Here is a 6175-nt window from a genome sequence, read left to right as displayed (position 1 = left end):
GGACATGGGACTAAGGGAGCACTGGCTACCTCTGGGGACCCCCTTCCCTTTCAGGATCCAGGCCAGGCACCTCAGGAAGCAAGGGAGAATGCAAACCCCAGTCATCACAGAAGTTATAGGCCTGCTTTCACCTCTCTCTTGCTTTAAACAGGTCATTTGACTTCCGGCCACTTTTCCTTGCACGATTTTTAGGGAAAATTGCCCCTATCTTCTCCCTCCCACCTGCCCACCTCAGTGCTGTGGGGACCTGAACCAGCTGCCTGGATCCAGCTCCCTCACCAAAGGAAGCCCATGAGCAGGGCAGCGGCTGGCCTGGCCTGGGGACTTGCACTTTATCGGCTGCCCCCAACCCATCTGCCGCAGGGTTGCAGAGGAGAGAGGCTTCCTCTAAGCCAAGATAAGCATCTGAGCTTTATCTCACCTCAGCCTCTGATCCCACCCCGGGGGACCATACCCCCTCCCCAGCCACACCAGGGCAGGTCAGGCCCTGAGGGTAGAGATAAGGTCCCCTTGGCTAGCTGACCACAAGCGTGGGGTGGGAGGTCTTCCCTTTCACCCAGAGAAGCTAGAACTCTGCTTCCTTCCCTAGAGGTAAAGGCCCCAAGAGAGCATCTGGGCAACCATCCCAGCCTTTTGGCAGCTTGGGGCCTGCCTTTCACCCTTCAGCACTCAGCATTGATTACATCCTAATTGATTCATCTCTCATCAGGGGGCACCAATCAAAGAAAGAAAACCCTGCCGGTGTGTGCACCAGGGAAGCAGGAGAGTGCAGTGCTGCCTGCCACTGGCTGGAAGAAACTCCTCCAGACCTCCAGACAGGTAACCTGATGGCCACTGGGGACCCCTCAAGCCGGAAGGCCCAAGTCCAACACCCCAATTGTTCAGCACCCTTTCACAGATATCTCTTCCATGCCAGGCCCCATCTCAGGTACTTGGACCACAGATCCAGTCCCTGCCTTCACAGAAAACCTGGGAGCACCAAAGCGAGCCGCACCCAACCCACCCTGGGAAATCCAGGGGAGCTTCACAGTGGAGGTGACATGCAGCTGGCTTTTAAAGGGTGAAAGGGATTTTCTCAGACACAGAAATAAGGAGAAGGGCACTCCAAGCCGCGGGAACAGTGTGGGACAAGCCTAGAGCCATATGAAGAAAGAGCACATACGTGATGGGACAGTGATGGTACATGGAATGGCTGGAACGAAGGGGAAGATGAGGTTGGGAAAGGCAGCAGGGAGAGATGAGGCCCCAGCGGAGGACTAGGGGCTGTTCTGAAGGCCTCAAGGCCATGAGGAAGACTTGGACCTCTATCCCATGGGCGGCAAGGAAGCAGTGCAGGGTTTTCAGCTGCACAGTGACACACTAGGGCTTGCATGTTAGAAGGAGCTCTTCAGCTGAGTTTAGCAAGGGTGGTGTCCCAAGGACAAGGTCAGGGCACCAGGAGGAGGGCCCTGGGGTCATCCCAAGGAGCACCAGTGGTGGCCTGACCCCTGAGATGGCAGTGAGGTAGGAGAAAAGGGGCAAAACCCACAGGGAGGGTTGACAGGCAGGATATGGGGCATAGGGGGGCATAGAGATGTCCAGGTCAAGTCCAGGTTTCCAGATGCCACTTACCAAGACAGAAAATCGGGTTTTCAGGAGAAAATGTGGAGTTCAGTTGGGGGCCTGTTTAGTTTGGGACATCCGTGGAGTACGAAGGGGTAGGTGAGGATCTGACAGGCAGAGCTGGGAGGTGCTACCCAAGGTCATGCAGGGTCAATATCATCTCTGGGTCTAGAATGCAGGCCCATCCCTACCTACCCCCATCCCGCATTTCCAGGCCTGGGCTTCCTCCTTCTACCTCTTTTATGACCTCCATACACACTCTTCCCCTTCCAGCCTCCATGTCTTTGCTCTTGCTGTTCCTCTGCCCAGAATACTCTTCTTTCCTTCCTCTGTACAAATCCTATCCATCCCTGTACAAATCCTCTGTACAAATCCTATCCATCCCTCAAGTTCCAGGTGGGGTCCCACCTCAACCCAGGGGCTGTAATAAAGATCCAGGCTCAGAGTCTGGGGAGGGGGACGGTACAAAAGAGAGGCAGTGATTGTGACAGCAAGTGCAGAGGCCTGATTTAGAGCCCAGCTCTGCTGCAAGCTCTATGGCTGTGTGACATGGGGTAGGTCACTTTCCCTCTCTGGGCCTCAGTTTCCTACCCCTTCAAAGGAGAATTAGGAATGGCCCTTGGCCCCAGGGAGCTCACTGTCTAGAAAGGGCCATAAGGCAAAATAGGACCAGTGACTTTAGAGGTATATCCAATGCCTGAATGATGCACATGGGAAGAAGGTTCTGGAGAAAGACTTAGTGGTATTTTCTCTGAACCTTGAAGAATGGATGAAATTTCAACAAGTAGAGATGGAGGCAGAGGAGAGCCCCGCAGGCAGAGAGGACAACCTGTGCTGGCAGGCAGAGAGTTCAGGGCGTGTTCAAGGAAGAATGAGTATTGAGATTCTGGTTTCTTTCTGAGTCAACAGCTCAAGCCAGGCAGCCTCCAGTAAACACCTGTTTGCACAATCGAGGTCACACACAGGAGCGTGTTTGCACAATGACCTGTTTGCACAATCTCAGCCGACTGCTGTATTCCAGCTAAGCCAACCCCTGGTGGATGAGCACAGCCACCGCTTCCGGGTACTCACCCTGGCGGGCCCACCTGCTGCTGGCCTGGTCCCCTCTAGAACAGGCGGCCCCTTGACCCACCCAGCAGCCCCACACGTCACCTGCGATAACAGAAACTGAAACCCTCCGACCCTCCTCAGGGCTCCCTGACCCGGGTTTTCCAGCACCAAGGACACGCTGTCTAACTGAGGAGGGGGCGGGGCCAGAAGGGCTGGAGGAGGAAGTATCCACAAAGCAGGCACTGGGGGTGTGTGGAAGGGATGACTCCACAGCTGTCTCCTGCTTTTCATCTCACCAGAGTAAACATTTATTGAGCAGTTACTATGTGCCCGGCTCTGTACGCACCTGGCTGTTCCACAAGCCTCACATGAATTATTTCACTGATTTCTCCCAAGAATCCCATGAAGCAGAATCCATTATTATCCTCCTTTTAAAGACGATGAAACCAAGACTCAGAGAGGTTAAACAACGTGCCCAGGGTTATACAGCTTGTATGTGCTAAACCCAAGACGTCTGACTCTTCAGCCCTGCTCTTAGCCTCGCTACACTCTCAGGACTCGGCCTGGAGTCTAACTTTCATCTCAGCAGCCGCACCTCTGTTTCCTGGGGCAGGTCCAAAGTGGAGAGTGCAGCGCAGAGGAGATCAGTAAAGCCTTGTTCTGAAATGCCGAACTATACAGGGGGTAACAAAGAACGGAATTTTGTTGAACACCTATTACATGCCGGTTATTGTGCAAGGCTCCCATAGCTCATTTAATCCTCACAAAACCCTTGGGAGGAATCGTTATCCCTGAGGCAGATAAGAAAATGGTGCTTGAAGAGGGTAAACAACTTCTCCAAGATTCCACAGCCCAGGAAGGTGCTCTGAGAATCCTCTGCGTGGCCTGCAGCTGTGCTGAACCTGGAGGCAGAGACAGTTTCCACCCTCAAGGAGTTCACAGGAGGCAGACAGCTCATAGGCCACTGCAGTATTCCAGAATCACCAGGAAGGCGCTCAGAGCAGGCTGCTTGTCTGCGCTGCACCGTAGGCAGGACCGCCTGGCCTCGCTGGAGGTAAGGGGATCAGCAAGAACATACAGGGGTGTTCCGGAGACTGAGGCAGGCAGGAAAACATAAGCAAAGACTGCCTGTGGTGTGTGACTAGAGTGTGAAGGGGTCTCCTGGGGAAATGGAGACAGATAGGCAGGAGAGGTAGGGGGGGCCAAATCACAGGGGATCTTGATTGTCCAGTTAAGGAGTTAGGATGGGATGAAGGTACCCGGAAGAAGGGGGACCAGCGTGGTCAGATGTGTGTGTAGGAAACTCACTCTGCAGGGCCCTGGCAGAGAACGGAGGAGCCCAGCCGGCAGGGTGGTGCGTCCCTGTGAAGGATGTGGAGACCTGACAAAGACGAGGAGAGGAGGTGGAGTCAGTGCCTTGGACAGGACGGGGCCCCATAGAGGCAAGAACTGGAGCTGTGTTTGCACACCACTGTACCCTGGCTCCTGCTCTAGGGCCATGTTTTCTGAATGGTGAACGCAGGCCCATTCTCCTTCATTCTCAACTGTTTGGTGTGGGAATGCAGAGAGGGGGTGTGCGAGAGGACTCCTGGGTCCCTGGTCCGGTGACTTGGGGGCATGGGGATGGTGACTGATTTACCAATAAGAGGCACGTGGGGGTTGGCAATAGGTCTGGTGAAGTGGAGGAAGATTGATCCACTCAATCCATTCCTTCAGCAAACGTGTCTTGCGGGCTCACTATGGGACAGGTAGTGTTGTACACACTCCAGATAATGTTTTAAATAAAACAGACTAAATCCTTGCCTTCGTGGAGCTTCTATTCTACTAGGATGGGAGGAGCAGGGGCAGCCAATGTCAGATGGGGAAAAGGGATGGGGTAGGGGAGGAGTAGGAGGCTGCAATTTTTTTTTTAAACGGTGGTCAGAGAAGGCCTTGACGAGAAGATGATATTTCAGCAAAGACCTGAAGAAGTGGAGGGAGTGACCCATAGCACTATTTGGGCGGGGAAAGAGAACAGGCAGAGAAAGAGAAAGTGCAAAGACCTGAGGCAGGAGGAAGCCTAACAAGTTCAAGCAACAAGGAAAACAGAGACTGGAGCAGCGCAGGAAGGGAGAGAATTACAGGAGAGGGATCAGGGAGCGCATGGAGATGCCCTGGGGTGAAGAGGGCCCTGTGGATCCCTGAGACGGGTTTGACTTTGAGGCTGAGTGAGGTGGAAGCCACTGGGGGTCTGAGCAACAGATGGCATGAACTGACTTCTGCTTGGTCAGCACCGCACTGGCTGCAGGAGGCACAGCAGACAGGTGGAGAGATGAGGGTGAGCGGACATAGGAGACCAGGGAGGAGGCCATCGCAACGACCTAAGTTTAAGTGATATTGATATTTTCCAACTTTTTATCATAAAAATATTCGAACATAGAGGCCGATTGAACTTTAAAGTGAACATCTATCTACCCAGGACTTGGGTTACTCTGGTGAAAGAGTCCCTGGGACTTGCTGAGCTTGCGAGGCCTATGGGACAGCCTGAGGGAGTTGCCACAGACAGTCGGGTATCTCAGCCTGGGACCGAAACCGCAGCCCAGGTCTACCCCCTCACACCAGACTCAGCAAGCCCAGTGTCTCTAAAAGGATCATATGTCATGGACACTCTGCTAGTCGGCTGGGACCTAACCTTTATTAAAACATCATAAATCCAATAAACTATGAATAGTCTGACACTTCTTCAGAAAAATGCAAAGGAAACTATAAACAATTGCAAGGGAATCATAGGTGTAGACAATGAAAGCTATAAAATGTAGTCTAGCTCACTCAGTTAAAAAACGGTCACGCCCCAGCTGGTGTGGCTCAGTTGGTTGGGTGTCATCCCGCAAACCAAAAGGTCACTGGTTTGATTCCCAGTCCGGGCTCGTGCCTGGGTTGTGGGTTCAGGCCCAGGTCGGAGCACGTACAGAGGGCAACCAATAGATGTTTCTCTCTCACTTCGATATTTCTCTCCCTCTCTTTCTCCTTTCCTTGGCTCTAACATCAAAAATAAAATAAAAATTATTTTTAAATGTTCAGATTAGCTGGCAGAATCCTTGTGGGTAAACATTACTAATTTCCAGCGAGCGGATAAAGACCTGAGCCTCATGGGTCTTCCCTCTGTGGTCCCAGAGTCCCCATTTCTCCATCTGCTCGGCCTACAGGCAATGGTAGAGAATACCCAGTGAAGAGCGGGGCAGTGAGGAAGGTACTTTGTCTCACAAAATTCCCTGCAACCTGGAGGCTGACCCCTGATGTTGTGATCAGGGCCCCGAGGCTGGTGCCAAAAAGAGGCTCAGAGCTGAGCAAAGCTTCCAGCCAGGGCCTGTCTCTGAGCCATGCTCCCCAAGGCAAGGGGCATGGGAATGGCCCCCAGCTGGGTTGGAGCCTGAGCCCAACTGGGCCTCAAAGCTCTGAGGTCAGGAAATCCGGAGACAGAGGAGCAGAGGAGGGGAACATCGTTGCCACATCCCCTAGCCCCTTTAAGACCCCCGAGGCAGGA

The sequence above is a fragment of the Desmodus rotundus genome, chromosome 3 (assembly GCF_022682495.2).
Source record: "Desmodus rotundus isolate HL8 chromosome 3, HLdesRot8A.1, whole genome shotgun sequence".
Taxonomy (NCBI): Eukaryota; Metazoa; Chordata; class Mammalia; order Chiroptera; family Phyllostomidae; genus Desmodus; species Desmodus rotundus.
Note: the sequence above shows the minus strand (reverse complement) of the source record.